Source organism: Sus scrofa, chromosome 7 (assembly GCF_000003025.6).
Source record: "Sus scrofa isolate TJ Tabasco breed Duroc chromosome 7, Sscrofa11.1, whole genome shotgun sequence".
NCBI classification, from domain to species: domain Eukaryota; kingdom Metazoa; phylum Chordata; class Mammalia; order Artiodactyla; family Suidae; genus Sus; species Sus scrofa.
Window position 1 is genome coordinate 34,572,306 of NC_010449.5, and position 21,598 is coordinate 34,593,903.

General features: G+C 48.0%; 1 long non-coding RNA gene across 4 annotated transcripts in view; it reads left to right on the plus strand.

Moving 5' to 3' along the window:
* Positions 1-21,598, plus strand: part of LOC102157750 — a 48,541-nt gene that overhangs the window by 18,067 nt on the left and 8,876 nt on the right. For 2 of the 4 annotated variants that reach the window (XR_297198.3, XR_001303287.2), the window contains exon 2: positions 2,966-3,131. This is a non-coding gene — a long non-coding RNA (uncharacterized LOC102157750). Of the gene's footprint in view, positions 1-2,965; positions 3,132-8,626; positions 8,734-9,461; positions 9,526-21,598 lie in introns of all 4 variants that reach the window. The other 2 variants (XR_001303288.2, XR_297197.3) reach the window with 2 other exon arrangements.

Below are 21,598 nucleotides of genomic sequence, written 5' to 3' on the forward strand. Positions count from 1 at the left end.
TAAATGAATGAATGAATGAATAAATAAATAAATAAATAATAAAACAATAGGAGTTCCCTTGTGTCTCAGTGGAAATGAACCTGACTAGTATCTGTGAGGATGTGGGTTCCATCTCTGGCCTTGCTCAGTGGGTTAAAGATCCGGCATTTCTGTGAGCTGCAGTGTAGGTCTCAGACACAGCTTGGATCTGGCGTTGCTGAGGCTGTGGTGTAGGCTGGCAGCTGCAGCTCTGAATCAGCCCCTAGCCTGAGAACTTCCATATGCTGCAGGTGCAGCCATAAAAAAATAATAATAAAATCAAATAATAGTGTTTTGGAATTAAAGGACTGGGGTATGAATCCTAACTCTGCCACTTAAGAGTGTCTGACCTCAGGTCAGGTAATTTAATCTTCAGTGGTCACTACTTACTCATCTGAAAAAGTGAAGGGAAAAAAAGGGACAAACCTTCAGTAATTCCTCAGTGCCTACAACACAGGCTTCTTACAGTCTTAAATGAGCTCAAGCACATGCATCTACTACTGTGTTGCTTAAATAAGAGAAATACTTAGAAAATTCTTGTTTATTTCCTGCACTATCACTTGGTGCTTAGTTTTCTACTACAGCAAGGGCAAGCCTGGTGTATAACAGGTGGCAATAGGTTTAGTAGGTATGGACATCCTTCCCATTCTTGAGGCCTTCACTAAAAGCAGGATGTTGAGGAGTTCCCGTCATGGTGCAGTGGTTAACGAATCTGACTAGGAACCATGAGGTTTCGGGTTCGATCCCTGGCCTTGCTCAGTGGGTTAAGGATCTGGCATTGCCGTGAGCTGTGGTGTAGGTTGCGGACGTGGCTTGGATCTCGTGTTGCTGTGGCTCTGGTGTACCTCCATATGCCTCAGGAGTGGCCCTAGAAAAGGCAAAAAGGCAAAAAAAAAAAAAAGCAGGATGTTGAAATACGATTAACTCTGAGCGTAATTATGTGTTATTTCCATACCTGGCTCCCAGTACATTAGCATCTAGACCCTCACCCTTGTGGCAGGATGCTGAAACACCATTCCCTGGGGTAATGTAACCATCGGAAAAGTAAGCACCTAAAGAATTTGGTGTTCTCCCAACAAACAATTAAGCCAGATCATCCTACTTCAAAGCTCAAAGTTCTCATGTCCCTTCCAATTAGTTTTTCTTAACCTTCCTTCATTATCATGAACATACAGGCAATTTCTACATCTAAGAAAAGGGATCCATCTCCTTTTGGAGAGATTTAAAAAAAAAAAAACAAAACAGAAAAAAGGCAATTTGGAGAAAGCAAATACTATACAGAGAAGGAAAATATTCCAAATAAATTCAACACTTAATATACTTTGAGAAATAAAAGAAGAACTTTCATGAAACAAGATGGGGATACAATTTTAAGAAAAAAATCCAAGGAACTCTTAAAGAGCTCTTGGAAATGAGGAGTTCCCGTCATGGCTCAGTGGTTAACGAATCTGACTAGGAACCATGAGGTTGCGTGTTCGATCCCTGACCTTGCTCAGTGGGTTAAGGATCTAGTGTTGCCGTGAGCTGTGGTGTAGGTTGCAGATGTGGCTCAGATCCCACATTGCTGTGGCTCTGGTGTAGGCTGGCAGCTACAGCTCCGATTCGACCCCTAGCCTGGGAACCTCCATATGCTGAGGGAGCAGCCCAAGAAATGGCAAAAAGACAAACACACACACACACACACACACACAAACTCTTGGAAATGAGAAACGTGAGAAGAGAAATGAAAAACTATAACTGGGTAAGAAGATAGTATTGAGGAAACTTCATCTCACTCTCACTTCCCCCTCAAAAAGAGCAAAAGGAAAATAAGAGAAAACAGACTAAAAAGAAATGGGACCATCATGAATGTCCAGCATTAGAATAATGGCAGTTCTAAAAACAAAGAACAGAAAAAAATCAGAAAGAGTAGGAAATTCTCATAGAAATAATGCAAAGAATTTCCCAGAACAGATAGAAAGGACCCACTAAGTATACAGCCTAATTAATGAAAGAAGAAACACACAAGGCACATGCATCAATGTAAAATTTCAGATCAGTGGGGACAAAGAAAAAATTTACAAACTACCAAGGGGAAAATATATGTACATAACAAGGATCTAGAGTCAGAATGACTTTAGATTTCTCAATAGAAACATGTGAAGCAAAAATACAAAGGAGAAATGCCCTCATAATAGTGAAGGTAAAATTATCCTCATCTGGAATTCTATACCCAGCTCAACTATAAATCAAATACTATTGAATAAAAACATTTCTAAATGTATACAGTCTCAATAAATCTCTTCCTGTGCATCCTTCCTCAGGGAATTACTAAAGTATATGCACCACAATAAACAAACAAACAAATAAATTGATAGGTAGGGAACATCTTTTGTGGCTCTGTGGGTTAAGAACCCGACTAATATCCACAAGGATGCAGATTCAATCCCTGGCCTTGATTGGTGGGTTAAGGTTCTGGCATTGATGTGAGCTGTGGTGTAGGTCACATATGTAGCTCAGATCCCATGCTGCTGTGGCTGTGGCTGTGGCTGTGGCTGTGGTGTAGGCTGGCAGCTACAGCTCTGATTCAACCCCTAGCCTGGGAACTTCCATATGCCACAGGTGCAGCCCTAAAACATGCACACACACACACACACACACACAAAGATAGATGGATGGATGGATGGATGGATATATAGATAGATAGTAAGCCAAAAGAGAGAAAGACATTGAATACAAGGGACATGAGCTTCAACACTGGAGAGGAATGAAAGAAATACCCAAGAAAACAGTGAACAGTGATCTCAGATTGACAGCTGTGTACCAGACATAGAGGACAACCAGGCCAGATTGGAATAAAATAGAATGCCTTAAAACACAGATATGCACAGAGTTCCCATCACCCAGATCCCTACTTCTATTGATCCTTTTTTTTTTTTTTTTTTTTTTTTTTTTTGGCTGAGGACAGAATTCCTGGGGAGGGTCCAGCCAAGCTGATCTGTTCCTGACTGGCCTTCATCACTTCCGATGAGGTCATTTCTCTTCCTGCTGCATAACCTGTTTTGGGGATCCGAGGAGGAGGTTCCTTTCACCCCAGGGAAGAACTCCGCATGGATCTACTGCAGGAGCTGGAGGTAGGCTATGGTGAAGCAGAAAGCCCAGAGCAGTGCACGCTCTGGACCACACTCCTTCTGGATACCCGGTGTCTGGCCCCCATGCAGCTCCTCCCAGATGCCCAGCTTTGGTTTCTCCAGACTCACCCATGACCTTGTCCACCTACTTCCCCACAAGGAGCTCTTGTAAACTCTTGGGGAAACCGAAACCAGGGGCTCTGGTTTAGCTTCCCTCTCTCCCAGATACCATCAAACAGGGCTGACATTGCCCTTTCATGCTCAGCTAGATCTGGGCTTCTGCTCAGTATGCACTGTTTAGGAATATATGCCTAGATAGTAACACTATGAAGAAAATCAGTAGAGTGATTGGCACAAAAGTCAACGGGGAGGTGGGGGTGACTTCCGAGGAAGAGGTTGGAGGATTTAATTAGGCAGGAGCATTTGGAGAACGTGTAAGTTTCCAGTTAATGTTACTGTCTCTCAGGTTTTGTTGTTTTGTTTTGTTGTCTCTCAGTTTTTGTGGTAAATACATAGGTGTTTGTTAAATGTACGATAGTTTCAACTCTACATATATTTAAAATACTCCTCTATACATATAATAAACTTGTTAGTAAGAATTTACATAGCAAGCAGAGCCATCCTGTGAAGTCATGAAATCATGTACCTTCAGTTCACTGGTAACCTGCAGTTACCAGTTAAAAGTCAACATTTTTGAGTGTCCCTTCTATTTCCTGCTGGGATGCCGACCGATATTTTAATATTTAGATTACATTTTCGGGTTAATATGGATTTGGAGGATCAAAAAGCCCTCAGGAGCCCAAAGAAATAGCTGTCTGATGGGGTGGTGTTTCAGGCAGCGTTGCAGCGGCGCTTCCCTTCCGGTTCTCAAATCCGACCGTATGGAGGGTTGTTTTTACGAGCAGCCTTTTCCAAAGGAAGGGGCACATCTAAGAACATCTCCCTCCAATGGGGGGCCTGCAGCTGTGGCTTTTCAGGGGACAGGTTGTACACCGGTTTATTAGTCGATGAGCCCTACTGCTGGCTCAGGGCAGAAAGGCCTGGGGGAATTTACTTCTGACTTGTGGAATTTTTATCCCTCTTCCAACCGTCCCAGAGAAAAGGAAGGCCTCCATCCAGGGCCTGGCAGAGCTGGGCAGCTCTCACCAGCATCCTCAAGCTACTTGAAGAGAGGGCTCCCCCCGCCCCCAGCCAGAATGAGTCAGATGCTGACAGACTCCTAGCATCTCTGGCCGCAGTCTTCCTGCTGCCCCTTCCCCTCTGGAGATCAAAGCTCACCCCCAGAGAACCTCCAGAGGGAAGCAACACCAGCGGAACCCCCAGGGTCAGGCAGGAAAAGCAAGTAAACAAGTGATTGACGCACTTTGCAAGACAAGCTGGAGGGGCCTCCACGCAGTCTCTGCTGGGGTCAGGCGTGCGCAGGGGAAGCTGAGGAAGCCGTCCAGGATGGGGGCGGGGCTCCGGACGGCTCGGCCGTGCTCATTGTTCCCCCAGGTTCCCAGGGAATAAGGCAGGCCTCCGACAAAACAAACGTGCCAGGAGGACAGGCTATTTGTGTTGATAAACAAGAAAAGAAGGGAAGTGACTGGTTGCGGGGGGGGGGGGGGGGGGGGGGGGGGGAAGGTGAGCTTAAGTGGAATGTGCCTTATCCCAGGCTCCTGGGGGACCGCAGAGGAAGAGGGTGAGGGAGCTGGGACAAAAGGAGGCGGTTGTTTAAACGCATGGGTTCTGGAGGTGGGCAGACCTGGGTTCAAATCCTGGAGCCTCTATTTCCTAATTCTATAACATGGCCCTACTATTTAATTTCTCTGGGCCTTGGTTTACTATCTGGGAAATGGGAAGGATACATCTCACCTATAAGCTTTCCTTGAAGGCTCGAGAAGATAATGCACTTTCAGCATCCATCACAGAATGGTTTTGTGTGTGTGTGTGTGTGTGTGTGTGTGTGTGTGTGTGTGTGTGTTTTTAATGGCTGCCTCAGGGCATATGGCAGTTCTGGGCCAGGGACTGAATCCAAGCTGCAGCTGCGACCTTTACCACATCTGCAGCAATGCCAGATCCTTTACCCCACTGCGCTGGGCTGGAGATTGAACCTGCACCTCCGCAGTGGGATTCTTAACCCACTGCACCATAGCGGGAACTCCAGAAAGTTTCTTGGTTTGTGTGTGTGTGTGTGTGTGTGTGTGTGTGTGTGTTTAAACGTTAACTATTGTTGTTAGGGAGCTTTACCAGAGGGGAGCAAGCAGTGTGCTGCGGGGAGGCAGCTCTGCCTTCTCAAGCACTTGGGTGTTAGTCAAGGCTCTGCCTAAATTCACCTTGTGAACTTGAGCAAGTAACTCCCCATCTCCGAAGCCGAGCTTCACCTGCCTGGAGTGAGGGTGCTGACAAAGATCTTTCAGGTCCAAACTGGTGCCAGAATCATATCCAGGGAGTTCCCGTCATTGCTCAGTGGAAATGAACCCTACTAGTACCCATGAGGACACGGGTTCAATCCCTGGCCTCACTCAGTGGGTTAAAGATCCAGTGTTGCCATGAGCTATGATGTAGTAGGTCGAAGACACGGTTTGGATCCCATGTTGCTGTGACTGTGGTGTAACCCAGCAGCTCTAGCTCTGGTTTGACCCCTAGCCTGGGAACCTCCATATGCTGTGGGTGTGCACACCTGCCCCCCCCCAAAGAATCATATCTGAGATGCAACTAGGACATTCTCTGCCTTCAAACAAAAATAATGCAGAAGCTGGCAAGCGAGATATTTGTTCCCATCATGCTGGTCTCCTTGGGAACTTTAGTTTTATTATGATGCTGCTGCCATTTCTCAAAACATTTTCAGATTCATGGGTTTAAAATTACCTGCAGGGCCAGTTCTTGGAGCCATATTAGAAAATCATCTCCTTGCTTTGCAGCAGTCACGTGCATCTTTCTTTGTGTGTCTTTTAAGTTTTGACCCAAGAAAGCTCTCATTAGATTCCAGTTCCAGTTTTGCCACTAACTAGTGGAGGAGTTTTCTCTCTTCTGACCTTGGTTTCCTCCCCTGGAAAAGGATGATAAGAGCATCTGCCTGTAGTGTGGCCATAGACGAGCTGGGGACCTGGGCAGCAGTCCCAGGTGGGGTACTGGGCTCAGGGTGGGCGGTAGAAGACATGAATACATCCATGTATTCATACCTTTCTTCTGTCATTCCTTCCCCACCCTGACTACCCACTTCACCACCTTATCCACTAAATAAATCCACAGCCCATGAAACCAGAGCATACAAATGCTCTGTATTGGAGAAACTGAGTCTTTTTTTTTTTTTTTTTTTTTCCTATCTTTATCCTTTACTGTCACACAGACTGCTTCACGTCTGACCCGTCTGGTCAGCAAGCAATTCTCTGACAGCAGCTGGGTGTCCTGCAGTTTAACTCCGTTCTGAGACTGTCTACTTGGAAATAGCATCCGATCCCTCAGGTGAAGGGCTCAGTCCCAGGAGACTGCCCCCCCACCCCACGTCCGAGGCCAATCACAAGGCTAGGTCCCCGGTGACCCACACCTTCTGTCTAACTTGGCCACGAATCGGAGGTTCCTGCATTCCCTCCTTGGGTTGGGATAATTTACTAGAGCAGCTCACAGCGCTCAGGGGAACATTCGCTTCCACTTACCAGCTCATTAAGGATACGGTAAAGGCTGCAGATGAACAGCCAGAGGAAGAGGTACGCGGGGCAAAGCCTGGGAGAATCCGGAGCCCAGGAGCTTCTGTTTCTGGGGACTTGGGGTGCCTCCTCCTCCTGGTGGACGTGTCCATATGCCTGGAAGCTCTCTGAATCCCATGCCATGGGCATTTTATGGCAGTTGCCCTGCGGAGGCGCGATCAAGCATGAACTCCATTTCTAGCCCCTCTCCCCTTGCTGGAGAAGCGGGAGGGGACTGCACATTCCAAGCTTCTAAGTATGGCGTGGTCTTCCTGTTGACCAGCCCCATCCACGACCCCCTCCAGAGTCTCCTCATTAGAACAAAGTTGCTCCTAGTGCTCTTGTTACTTAGGAATTTACAGGGGTTTTAGGAGCCTTGGGTCAGGGACCAGGAATGAGACTGGACGTAGATCTCTTCTTATGCCTCACAATGTCACAGACTCCACATGCTTTCCATTCATCTCTAAAAATCAAATATACTTACTGTGAAGGATATCCAGAGGGATGTGCTCAGATCCTACAGAGTTTTCTCTGGACTATAGACTACGCGTCTGTGTGTGTATGAATGTGTGTGTGTACCTTTGGAATTTGGTAGAATCCTCAACCCCCGTGCGACCAGCAGCGAGACCTGCAGCCAACACGACGGTGCTGGACCCGTATGTGGTTTCAGAAAGCCAGGGCTCAGGGGGATGCCCAGCGGCAGGGAAATACTGAGGCGAGCCAGCCAGCCCGGCCTCCAAGCTCAGGGAAGCCCACTCTGGCTGCATGGCCTGTGTCCCTCACATCATCCTTACAGATTTATTCACTAGAAGCGTGGGGCAAATAATATAAGCGTCATAAAGATGCACAAAGGGAGTTCCCATGGTGGTGCGGCAGAAACGAATCCGACTAGTATTCATAAGGATGCGGGTTTGATCTGTGACCTCACTCAGTGGATTAAGGATCCGGCATTGCCATGAGTTGGAGTGTAGGTCACAGACTCGGCTCAGATCCCTTGTTGCTGTGACTGTGGTGTAGGCTTGCAGCTGTAGCTCTGGATCGACCCCGAGCCTGGGAACTTCCATATGCCACAGGTGCGGCCCTAAAAAGCAAAATTAAAAATAAATAAAGATGTATAAAATGAAATTAATTTTAAAGCGGGACAAAAATTTAACATAAAATTTTCTCTGTTGTTTGAGCCACTTCCCACTCCTCTTCAGTGTGCATATACATTAACTAGATCCCCTTAGAAGACAGAGGGGTGCCTGCTTGCAAAAAAAGGAAAGAAAAAGAAAGAAAAAAAGGCAATTTTCAGAGTTCCCATCGTGGCGCAGTGGTTAACGTATCTGAGTAGGAACCATGAGGTTGCAGGTTCGATCCCTGGCCTCGCTCAGTGGGTTAAGGATCTGGCGTTACCATGAGCTGTGGTGTAGGTCGCAGATGTGGCTTGGATCTAGTGTTGCTGTGGCTGTGGCTCTGGCGTAGGCGGGCAGCTACAGCTCTGATTGGACCCCTAGCCTCAGAACTTTCACATGCCATGGGATGGCCCTGGAAAAAGACAAAAAGCCCCCCCCCCCAAAAAAAAGGCAATTTTCTCTTGGTGCCAGCAAGGTAAGGCAATAACAATTCTTTCTCAACCCTGTAAAGGGTCATGACGGCCCCCCCGTGTGCCTTGTTGAATTATGTGAACTGTTGATGTGTTACTTTGATCTATAAGCCCTTTGTCTCAAACACCAGCGTAACTGCTTTGACGTCTGATGGGCAGAACAGTCCCCAGAGCTTTCTGAAAGACTGTGTCCTGGGTTCTAATCCTCAGGTTGGCTCAAATAAAATTTTACATTTCTTTCCTAGATTGAATATTGATTAATTTGTCTCCTCGACAAGATGTTTATGAGGATCATATCGGCTAGATTTGTGAACACGAGGAGAAGAGGCACCAGTGGGTGGGAGTGTTCTGGGTAAAGCGTAAGACACGGACATGCTTTTACCATATCCGGGGGTGGTGGTGGTGGGGGGATGGGGTTGCTCCTCCCGCCCGTGGAGGTGCTCCAGGGGGGCAGGCTGGACCAGGTGAGGCCCCAGGACCAGGTGCCGAGCTCAGCCCTCTTAGTGACAGCCTGGTGGGCATGCTCAACAGCTGACCAAGAACATGATACAGAAGCCCGTGGCTGGGAGTTCCCGTTGTGACTCAGCAGAAACAAACCCAACTAGTATCCATGAGGATGTGGGTTCGATCCCTGGCCTCCCTCAGTGGGTTAAGGATCCGGTGTTTCTTTGAGCTGTGGTGTAGGTCTAAGACACTCAGTGGGTTAAGGATCCTGCATTGCTGTGACTGTGGTATAGGCTGGCAGCTGCAGCTCTGATTCAACCCCTAGCCTGGGAACCTCCATATGCTGTGGGTGCGACCCTAAAAGACCAAAGAAAAAAGAAGTAGCTGCCCATGGCCAACCCCTTGGTGAAACATCGTGATGCAGACGTCCAGAACTTGATCTGCTTTGTTTCTAGACACTACATCCAGAAGCTTCTGTAGAGATGCTTAGAAAAGCTCTGACAAAGAACGCCTGAGAACTGGGCTGCCCATTGGGGTTTTTAGCCTCATGAGCCCTTCTGAGGCCCTCTAATTCCTAGGGTTTTGTTTTTTTTTTTTAAACACAAGCTATTTTTCAATTTTTTTTTTTTTTTAAAGGAGAACAGTCATCCGAGGGCTCTGGGTCCTCAGCCAAGGAGGAGTGGAAACAAAGACAGAAAAGGTGAGAGATCCTTCACCACAGAGGGGCCTTGGCCCCACCATCCCCACCACAGACGCAGCCAGGAGGGGTGCAAGATCTCTCCTTGGCAGACAGCTCCAACAGGGCAGCTGGGGCCTTCACACCAAAACCAGGTCTGAATGGGGAGTTCCTGCTGTGGCACAGTGGGAGTGCTGGGACCCAGGTTTGATCCCCGGCTGGGCACAGTGGGCTAAGGATCTAGTGTTGCCGAAGCTGTGGCATAAATTGTCACTGAAGCTCAGATCTGATCCCTGGCCCGGGAACGCCATGTGCCGTAGGGCGGCCGAAAAAAAGAAAAAAAAGGGAAAAAAATGTCTGAGTAGAGGCAGCAGAAAGAGAACGCCAAGCCGAAAGAGACAATCCTGCCACCCAGGACCCTCAGCAGCCTGCACAGGTGCTCAGATGTTGGAGGTTGGTCAACAGGGTGCTCCCAGCTGACCAGATGGCAGCCGGGCTTGAGAGGCTGGAAGCAGGTTTAGTAAACATAGCCCAGCATCTCATGTCTCCTTGAGGTGGTGGACAAGCCACCCCAACCCTGTCCCAGGGCGGCCTCTGGAAAGACCGCGCTCCCGGGCTGATGGCCAGTTCCCCTGTCCCCCGGGTTTGTCCTTTCCCAGGGCAGCCGTTCCTCAGCCTCCTGTGCAATCCATTCAGCACCGAAGCTGCCACGAAAGTGGATGAAAGGCCTTCCCCTGAAGCCCCTCCAATTGGTTTCTCAGCCCCGGCACTGGGAACATTTCCTTACAATGAGCAGTGACATTTACGGCTTCCAGAAGTACAAAGGAAACATTTTTCTTGCCGACGCCGCGCTCTCTCTCTCTCTAATGAAGTGGGCATTATTGCCTTTCAAAGGTGGACTCTGTCGGTCAAAAAGGTGCCATAACGTCCCCCAGGAGGGAGTGTAAATGTCAGAACCCTGATAGTTCTGTCTGAGGTGCATACAATCAGCGCCTTGAACATCGTAAAACACAAGCATTTCTTCTGGTTCTGCAGCCGAAGCTGGCTTCTCCGGTCCACCACCTGCACAGTCACAGGGTCCTGAGCTCAGAAGAGGCTTGCTGGTGCTTTCACAGCCTGCCTTTAAACCTGGTGTCGCACAATATAAAGAACTGAAATCCGTGCTCACAGTTTAAACCCTTTGTTTGTCTTTATTGAGAGGATGTTAAATAGCAAATAAAACCCACCGTGATTTGTTGAGAAACCATGGGAAAAAAAAAAAAAAAAAAACTCTCTATTTTTGTACATTTACCAGCATTTTTTGCCCTGCTTTTTGGACAAGGAGCCCTACGTTTTCATTTGGCTTTGGGCTCTCTGCAAATTATGTAGCCAGCTCTGTCTGCAGCAGGATAAAAAATAGCAGATGTTTCTAACATAAGGAAGAGGAAATAAAAATAAACACAATTACAAGCACTTTGGCGTAATTCACCTAATGAAACCACTTGAGTCAAGATGTCTCTTCCCAGCGTGTGGTCTGTTCCCTGTGTGTACTTGTTTATTCTTCCCTGCACTGAGAAGCTGTCCACTGCTGGACACACAGATTTCTCTCCATTTCAATTGCATGATATTTTGTCTGGGATTGGATATAGAATGCTTTTTTTAAGTAATTGCAATTATGTTGAGCTCTCTGTGAATGTGCGAAAACAAGACTCTTTCTTCTTCCTCCCGGGCCATCTCTCAAAGGTCTATCTCTCCATCAGTTACAATAGCACGTTAAAGCCTTTGATAAGTCCTCCAATGGAAGCAGACAAAACAGCCAGCCTATTTTGTTTTGATTAGCCCAGAATTTTCTGAACTTGTGTTTCTCCAAACCGGTTTCAATCCCCTTCTTTGGTATATAGCACCTCTCAGAGTCAGTAGGGTAGCACAGTATTCATAAACCTTGCTCTGAGCTCGGACTCTGGATTTGAATCATGCTTCCCCCCAAGGTCCTGGAGGAAGTCTCTTCATCTCTCTGAACCTCAGTTTTTGTTTTGTTTTGGCTGCACTCACGGTTTGCAGAAGTCCCGGGCAGGGATCGAACTCACACCACAGCAGTGACAACCCCAGATCCTTAACCTATTGAGCCACCAGGGAGCTCGTAAACCTCAGGTTTTAAATGGGATTAATCATCCTACCTCAGGATGGTGAGGATTAAATAAGATCATAACTGAAATGTATGCAGTAGGCACTTGGTAAAGGTGAAAGCTATTTTTATTAAAAACCTTCAGGCAGTGTTTCCCTTCTGTAAGTCCCCCCTGCCCTCAGCAGTCACAGCCTGTCTTCCTGTCCCCTGGCCCTCTGTCTCTCCCTGTTTTCTTGATCTTCAACTCTGGGTTCATTGTGAAGTCAGCATCCACCAGCTCATGGTGCATCTGTGCGCCTCAGCCAGCTCAGTAGGGGTGGTTTTAGAAATTCCTCTTTTATATCACCCTCCTGACTGGGCTGCCGAGGGGCATAGGGCAGGGGAGGTTACGAGGCCACTTTGGCCACCCCATGACGAAGGGTCTGTGGGCTGTGTCCTTATTTGGGGCGTGTGCGTGGTTTGCGGGGAAGGAGATGTTTCTTTAAATATCCCTGAATGTTTCTAGCTCTAAATACCACAATGCAATAAAATCTTGCTGCTGAGGACAAATGCCCAGTCCTGGGCTGAGCGACATCCTGAGGCAGAACATCGTGTTCACGGAAGATTCCAGTTAGTGGAACCGTCCTTCCCTGAAACTTTGATCCAGAGCTAGAGCACTGTTGCAGCTGATAAAATGCCCTGGCTTAGGCTGGCCGTTAGGGATGCTTTCTCGGATTCTTCCAGCATCATGACAGCACTGAGAACAGGGCCTTGTCTCCCTCTGTTGAAGAGGCTCCAGGGCAGCTTCCTGGACCTGGTGGATAGAGTACCAGCCCGTGGAGCCCCAGGACGCAGGGAGGAGGGCATCATGAAGTAACCCTCAGTGAAGTCTTCTAGAACTGTCGGGATTCAGGATGGAAAGAGAAACAACTCTAGTGTTTCAAGCCCAAAGCAAGTAGACTCAATATCAGCAATTAAATGCTTGCAGGAGGAGTAAGAGTCAGGGGTTGGTTCAAGGTCATACCTTCTCAGCTGAGACCAGAGGTCAGGCAACTCGTGTTGCTATTGCTGCCAGCATGGTGTGAACCCCTGAAGCTGGTGACCAGTACATGGAACTTGGCATCTGGCAGCAACGGGCACATCTGCCCGGTCCTGCTTGCTTCCTCCTTCTGAATCATTCTTGAGTTTCTCTCAGTCTAAACTCTCTGGCTGCAAAGGAGTCCAGCAAAGCATGTTTTGAAACTTCCTTATAATACGATGGAGGTGGGAGGACATGAAAGAGAGTGGACCACGTTCCAACAGATCATGTGGGGCTTGTCTTTGACCTACAGCAAGAGCATCTTTCATTTATGAAGCACCTACGATTTGCCAGATGCTATGTTAGGTGACTTACATAGTCAATTTTATTTTCATGGAGGTCCTCCAAGAAAGATATAATAATGGCCCCATTTTACAGATGAGATAAGTGAAGATCAATGAGATTAAATATGTTACTCAGGTCTGTGGTGGTTAATTTTACATCCAATGTGGCTAGGCTAGGGTGCCAAGTCATCTGGTCAAACACCAGTCTAGATGCTGCTGTGAAGGTATTTTTATTTTTTAGGGCTGCACCCACTGCAAATGGAGGTTCCCAGGCTAGGGGTGGCATCAGAGCTATAGCTGCCAGCCTACACCACAGCCACAGCAATGCCAGATCCCAGCCGCATCTGCGACCTAAACCACAGCTCACACCAACGCTGGATTCTTAACCCACTGATCGAGGCCAGGGGTCGAACCCACAACCTCATGGTTCCTGGTTGGATTCATTAACTGCTGTGCCACCACAGCACCTCCTACATCAGTAGACTTTGAGTCAAGCGTATTATCCTCCCTAATGTGTCTGGGCGTCATCCAATCAGCTGAAGGCCTAAGAAAAAAGTCTGAGGTCATCTTCTCCCTCCCTCCCACCACCACCAGGAAGCAGGATTCTGCCTGTAGACCACCTTCAAACTCAACCCTGCAACATCAATTGCTGCCTGAATTTCCAGCCTGCCGGCCTGCCCTGAAGATTCTAGACTTGCCGGTCCCCACAAACACATGAGCCAATTTCTTGAAATCCCTCTCCTGGAGTTCCCTGGTAGCTTAGTGGGTGAAAGATCCAGCCTTGTCACTGCCGTGGCTTGGTCATTGCTGTGGCACGAGTTTGATCCCTGGCCAGGGACGTATGCGTGCCATGGGTGCAGCCAAAAAATAAATAAATAAAACCCAAATCCTTTACTTATAAGAATGAGAATTGGATGTCCAGACCAGGAACCAGGCCAGGACCAAACTAGATTCCCTGGATCTAGTTTGGTCCTGAGGAAGGAAGGAGAAGGGGTGCTATGAAGAATCACACAGTCGAGCCACGTTGCCGGACGCTCATGAGTGTGAGCGAGGTTTTACTTTAGTGCCAGGCCAGTGTCTGTGTCGATGGTCTGAGGAGACGTGGACGCACACTCACATTCCTGGGTTATAGGGAAAATTCCTGCGGGTCTGGAACCTAACTTCCTGCATAAACTCCTGCAAGTGTGAAGAAACAATGCTCCTCATTCAAAGCTTATTCATCAGAACTTTACAGAATGGCGACTTCTGCTTCTGAACGAGACGGAGTAACAAAGACTGGATTTACCCTCTGTTTGAAGAAAAGAAAAGAAAAAAGCAGACAAAGCATTTGAAGCAAAGATGTTTGAACTATTGGATATCTTTCCGTGATGTTCAGCAGTCCCCGAGAGACAGGAAATAAATGAGGCAAGCCCGACAGTTGTCCCGGGTTTCTGCAGAGAGAGAGATTTTAGATCCTGCCATGCAGACTGGGAGACCCCATTGGAGCCTGGAGGGCTCTCAGTTCAGTAGACCTGAGAGACTCAGGGAACTGAAGTTTTCAGGGGAAACATTCAGAAAGAAATGAGCTTCTGGAGTCCCTGTCATGGCTAAGTGGTAGTGAACCTGACTGGTATCCATGAGGACATGGGTTCGATCCCTGGCCTCCCTCGCTGGGTTGAGGATCTGGCGTTGTCTTGAGCTGTGGTGTAGGTTGCAGATGCGGCTGGGATCCTGCGTTGCTGTGACTCTGGCGTAGGCTGCCAACTGCAGCTCTGATTTGACCCCTAGCCTGGGAACTTCCATATGCCGTGGGTGCAGCCAAAAAATAAAATAAAACAATGAAATGAAATGAAATAGATAAATCAGGCAATTGGAAGCAAGGGATTCCAATGGAGCAGAAAACCCCTGGCCAGGGGAGTTCCTGTCGTGGTGCAGTGGAAACAAATCCCCCTAGGAACCACGAAGTTGCGGATTCGATCCCTGGCCTCGCTCATTGGGCTAAGGATCTGCCATTGCGGTGAGCTGTGGTGTAGGTCGCAGATGCAGCTCAGACCCCGCGTTGCTGTGGCTCTGGCATAGGCTGAAGGCTACAGCTCCAATTAGACCCCTAGCCTGGGAACCTCCATATGCCACGGGAGCGGCCCTAGAAAAAGGCAAAAAGACAAAAAACAAAACAAAACAAAACAAAAACCCTGGCCAGGCTGCTGTAGTAGCCGCGATGGGGCTCCAGAGGAGCAACTCCTCCGTGAGCCATCTCTCACTTCTGGTCTCAGCATCCCACCCTCACCCCTCCTGCTTCAGCGCATGGCTGAGGCTCTGTGCCCTCCCCAGGCATCAAGGTCACTTTGATCCAGTTTTCTAATTGCTTATTGCTGCTCCTGTGGGCTGCTGGCACGTCGATCGTAAAATCAGCCACCGCCCCTCATAGGGTCAGGGGTTGGGCGAGAGAACTTCATTTATCTCCATGGCTGGGGTTATATTTTATGTCGAGCAGCGGGGGTGCGGACTGTGCGCGCCACAGCCTCTGCACGCAGCCCGGCTGACTGGCTCTCTGAGGATCTGAGGGCTGCTCTCTGGAGTGGGATGGGTAATACCTGGACTCTCAGATGGGAGGGAAACATGCCCTCGAGATCATGAGAGTACACTTGGCTGGCATGGATGAAATTTAAGCAATAGGCAATCAGTGAAAGAAGTGGACGGTTTTATTCGTGCCAGCTTTCCGGAGTATAACCCAGGAACAGCAACTCAAAGCTCCGAGAACTGTTCCACCCATTAGAAGTCAAGGCATGGTTAGAGAATATTTTTGAGACAGAGGGCTGGACATTAAAAGGCGTATTTTCAGAGTTCCTGTTGTGGCTCAGAGGTAACAAACCCAACTAGTCTCCATGAGGACTTGGGTTTGATCCCTGGCCCTGCTCAGTGAGTCAAGGATCCAGGGTTGCCGTAAGCTGTGGTGTAGGTTGCAGACGTGGCTCGGATCTGGCATTGCTGTGGCTGTGGCGTAGGCTGGCAGCTGCAGTTGCAATTTGACCCCTAGCCTGGGAACTTCCATATGCCGTGGGTGTCGCCCTAAAAAAGAAAAAGACGTATTACTGACAGTTTACACATCCCTGTCTAAGCCCCATCATGACCCTTTATGAGATCAAGAAGGAATATTATCTTTGAGGAGTTGTTATTATCATTATTATTTTTGGGGCTTAACCCTCAACATGCGGAAGTTCCCGGGCCAGGGATCAAACCCCAGTCACTGCAGTGACAATGCCAGATCCTTAACCTGCTGAACCACCAGGGAACTCTAGGCATTGTCTTATTGATGCTAGGAGGACGTTACTCTGCAATGGGGAAGGTTTGGTCAATGCACACGGAGGGGAGAGAGGAGGCCAAAGGGCAGAGAACATTTTTTATTTTTAAATATTTCTTGGAGATCCCATTGTGGCACAGCAGAAGCAAATCCAACTAGGTACCACGAGGTTGCAGGTTCGATCCCTGGCCTCCTTCAGTGGGTTAAGGATCCAGTGTTGCCGTGAGCTGTGGTGTAGGTTGCGCATGTAGCTCAGATCTGGCGTTGCTGTGGCTGTGGCGTAGGCCAGCAGCTATAGCTCTGACTGGACCCCTAGCCTGGGAACATCCATATACTGTAGGTGTGGCCCTAACAAGCAAAATAAATAAATAAATAAATATTTCTTATGAGTTCCCTGGTGGCCTACCAGGTTAAGGATCTGGCATTGTCACTGGCTTGGGTCACTGCTATGGCATGGGTTTGACCCCTGGCCTGGGAACTTTCACATGCCCTGGGAACAGAAAAAAGAATTCTTGTCTTGTTATAAAATATGCATTTTATTTCACACTGGAGACGGTCTCACCCAGTCACCTGTCATTCCTACACTGGGCATTCCTCCCTCCCCTGATGTCTTTATTCTTGAAACGGATGGAGTGAATACACGGCCGATGGATGGAATCTGTTTCGTTAAACCTGACAAGTACGAGTGCCAGAGGGTTCGAAGTGAAAGGGCCCCCACCGACCTTTGAGTCCAACACGACACCTGAGTTTCCAGACCCCCCATCAGGGGTCCGGGAGGCTAACCTGGCTTCAGTCTAGTCAATAACAACGGTTACTAGGGGCAGGGCTGCTCCTGGCCCCGATGATGCCTCTTTGCTGGTAAGAAAAGGCATTCCTTCCCCCCTGACAGACACAGCTCTGTTCTGGGGTGGGTGGCTCAACAGGCAGCGTGGCAGCCGGACTTCAGCCCCATGGGCTCCTCGGCCAGGTGCCCTTGTACCATGAATGACCTTCATGATTCTCACTGGCAGCTCTGGCTCAGAAGTGCAAAGTTTGTCCCTGAGGACAGGGCCTGAGCCGTGTTTACCCCAGTAAATCCCACCTCCTCATCGAGCGCTGTGCCTGTCCTAGTGCAGGAGGAAGAGAAATGTTTACTGAAGGAGACGAGGGTCGGGGGTGGGGCGGGGAAGGAGCGATGTACTAATTTCCTTGGGAATCTGACACGTGACACTTTTGGAGCAGAACGAGTCGAACCCAATGAGCCGATTGCTAGGTCGAGCACAGGAAAATAAAGCAAAGTAAAATAGAGTCCAATTAGTTTGCTTAAACAATATTAAACTCCAAAGGAAAACGGAAAGATAGCCCTGCTGACATTCCTTCGAGCTGCGTAGAGGGGCCAGGCAATTCTATTAGGGAAAACAGATAAGTACGTGAGTTGCCAAATAAAGAAGCAATCACAGCGATAAAAGCAGGCGCTTTTCCCCCAAAAGGAAAACATAACTAAATCATCTATCAACTTCCTGTGCAGAGCTCAGGCACCTGATCTGGTGACAAATAAGGGTTTTGTTTTTGGCTTTTTTTTTTTTTTTAAATGATGATATCTTGAATTGGCTGATTCCTTTGCCTCAAGCTAATTTGGGTTAATCTGTCTCCCCAGGAGGCTATAAAATTCTTCTGTTCCTCCATAAACCTTTGGAAGGACAGATGATCACTCATTTGCAAGTGAAGTTTGTATGTTTGTTTGTTTTGCTTTTTTTAGGGCCGCACCCTCAGCATATGGTGGTTCCCAGGTTAGGGGTCTAATTGGAGCTGTAGCCTTCGGCCTGTGCTACAGCCACAGCCATGCCCAACCTGAGCCGCATCTGTGACCTACACCACAGCTCAATGCAATGGCAGATCCTTAGCCCAATGAGCGAGGCCAGGGATCGAACCCGCAACTTCGTGGTTCCTAGGGGGATTTGTTTCCACTGCACCACGACAGGAACTCCACAAGTGAAATTTGAACCCCTTCCTTATTCCCCACGGTGGAGGGTTAGAGAGGAGGAGTGGGGGAGGGGTGTCAAGAGCAGACAGAGGAGAAGCATCAACTCTTTCAGTATGTTCAGTAGTTCAGTAGTGTCTTGTTCTGTCTCCTTTATTTAGACAACAAGTCCCTGTCCTCCTTTCAAGATAAATTTGGCCTGTGTCACCCCAGAGCAGGGATTTTGTAATTTTTCTGGAGTCACAGATCCTGAGGACTATCTGGTCAAAGGATATGCCCCCCCCTTCAGAAAAGACACACATAAGCTTACACAACTTGACAAATAATTTCAAAGGATTCGTTCATCCCTTGAAGCCCATCCTTGGATCCCAAGTTAAAAGCACCTGTCTTATCGCCTGGACAGGAAACTTTTCTGGAGGGGATCCTTGACATTTAATGATAAAGCCTAATGCTGTCCACTTTGCTTTTAAATGAGTTTGAATTCCTCAATTGCATTATGAGGAGCAAGTTGGAAATGGCCCATCTTAGAATCTTCAGTGGGGGCCCTGCTAACTGAGACCCTGGGGAGAAGGGGAGAAACTGGCAGGGAAACGCTAGCACAATCTTTGTAGGACACCTCAGCATTCAGGATGTTAGGTCTGTGTGGAAGTTTAGCCTGTAATTTATGAATGCTACCACAAGGTGGCAGTGCTGCAGTCATATGGCCCTTCCAAGTCCACTTCTGTGTGCATGTTCCAGGGTTCCAAAATCCAATCAACGATTTTTCATTCAACTTTTTTGATAACTCAAGAACAAATGCAGAGAGCCAAATACTCACCTGTCAAGTGCCCACTGCTAATCTAGGTATTGAGGGTGCAAAGATAAAGAAGACACATCAGTGTCTTTAGATTCTACTCTTTCTAGAGTTCTCGTCATGGCTCAGCAGTTAACAAACCCAACGAGTATCTATGAGGATGCGGGTTCAATTCCTGGCCTTGTTCAGTGGGTTAAGGATCTGGCATTGCTGTGGCTGTGGTGTAGGCCGGCACCTGCAGCTCTGATTTGACCCCTAACCTAGGAACCTCCATACGCCACGAGTGCAGCCCTAAAAAGACAAAAAATTTAAAAAAATATATACATTCTACTTTTTATTTCCTGCAGCAATAATAGGCCATTCTGGGGCTAGATTTGCATTCCTGAAACTCTTTCAACCATTTTTCTTTTCAGAGTCAAATAGTGATTACCTGTACCTCTTTCCAGCTCATTTCACAAAATCTTTTTGGGCTATGCCCAGCACTTTTTTCTCTCTAAATTTCTTGAACTCTGAGACAATGTGGTCTCTTTTCTCTGAATGATGAAACAGGAATTATTTATTAAGCCAGCTAACTATTATATGGATGAAGAAGAATCACTAGTCACCAAGGAGCTCACTAAGCTCTCTTTATAACCTACAGGTATTGTTCCTAGATGCCCCCACCCACCCACCTCTAACACATATACACACGAGTGTCCTCACACACACACACACGAATGCATGCGTGCACACACACAAATACACATACACAAACACATGCGTGCGTGCACATGCACACAAACACACACACTCTTTAGGCTGTTGGGAGGTAGGTCTGTGAGGAAGTTGAGTTCCGCTTAGCCCTTGAGGGAAGTTTCTCTGATTATCTCTTTCCTTCTCTGAATTCCCAAGTCTTTATGACCTGGCATTTATCCTAAATTCCCTATCATTTCAGCTACTTGTGTACCTGTCATGTCCTGTAGGATGTGTTTCCATCTGTCAGAGCATCTTTGGTAAAATGCTCAGGAAGTGACAGTGGTTGGATATACCAGTCAGCAGGATATGAATGGTCAGAGAAAAGTAGTGAGGGAGGGAGCAGGCTGAGCAGGATGCCCAGGTAGGAAAGCTTAAGGCCAGAGTTCCCATCGTGGCTCAGTGGTTAATAAACCTGGCTAGTATCTGTGAGGACGTGGGTTCAATCCCTAGCCTCCCTCTGTGGGTTAAGGATCCAGCATTGCCATGAGCTGTGGTGTAGGTCACAGTCGTGGCTCGGATCCGGCGTTGCTGTGACTGTGGTGTAGGCTGGCAGCTATAGCTCTTATTAGACCCCTAGCCTGAGAACTTCCATATGCTTCAAGTGTAGCCCCAAAAATACAAAAAAAAAAAAAAAAAGAAAAGAAAACCTTAAGGCCCTCACAGGAGAGGGTGACTCCTCCCAGTGTGGCCAGGAAGAAAGTATCACAAAGGTGAGAGGAGACGGGGAGGTGGGGCGCAGACACAAGGAACGTGAATATCAGCCTAAAGAATCTGGCATGGTTCAGTAGGCAGCGGGGAGCCAGGGAGACCTTCCAGGTAAAGACGGTCTCAGCAAGGTGCAGAAAGGACAGTGAGGGCCAAGCAGGGGCCAGTAGGAACCCGCTACACCCCTTCAGGGATGAGAACATAATGGGGCTGGATCCTGTTACTCAATGCCCTTGATGGTGACGATGAAGGATGACTCGAGTCCACCTCAGAGACTTCATGAAAGAGTGAATTAACAGAACCTGGCGACTGCACGTGGAGTTGCCAAAGACGGTGACCTGGGGTCAGAGGGAGAGAACGAAGGGCCAAGACTCACATTCAAAAGGGTATCAGGGAGTTCTCTCGGGGCTCAGTGGGTCAAGGATCAGCATTGTCATTGCCCCGGTTCAGTGGCTTAGGTCACTGCTGTGGGGCGGGTTCAATTCCTGGCCCAGGACCTTGTGCATGCCAAGGGTGTGGTCCAAAAAAAAAAAAAAAAGGATCAAATATAAATGTTTGATGTTATCGCCAAATGAATGTGGATCTATAATTACAAAGACACATGCAAACAAGATTCTTTGTAGATATAGATGAGCTGATTCCGAGACTTATATGAGAAGGAAAAGAAACTTGAATAGGCCAAACAATTTTGAAATAGAAAATCAAAATCAAGAGTTCCTACTGTGGCAAAGTGGAAATGAATCCAACTAATATCCATGAGGATTCGGGTTCAATCCCTGGCCTCACTCAGTGGGTCAGGGATCTGGCATTGCCATGAGCTGTGGTGTAAGTTGCAGATGTAGCTCGGATCCTACATTGCTGTGACTGTGGTGCAGGCCAGCAGCTACAGCTCTGATTGAACCCCGGCCTGGGAACTTCCATATGCTAAAGGTGCAGCTGTAAAAACAAAGAAACAAAATTTAAAAAAACCAAGCAAACAAAAACTGGGGGTCAGGGTTGAGGATCGTGAGGGAGAATCTGCCTGTGCCTCTCTCCTCGTTCTGGGGGTTGTGGGGTGGGGGGCGGCTGCTGCTGTAACAAGTACCCCAATTGTGGCCACAGCTTCAGAATTGGATAACGAATGGGCAGAGGCTGGAGCCGTTTGAAGAGAACCCAGAGTGCCGTGAAAGGGCCTTGCTG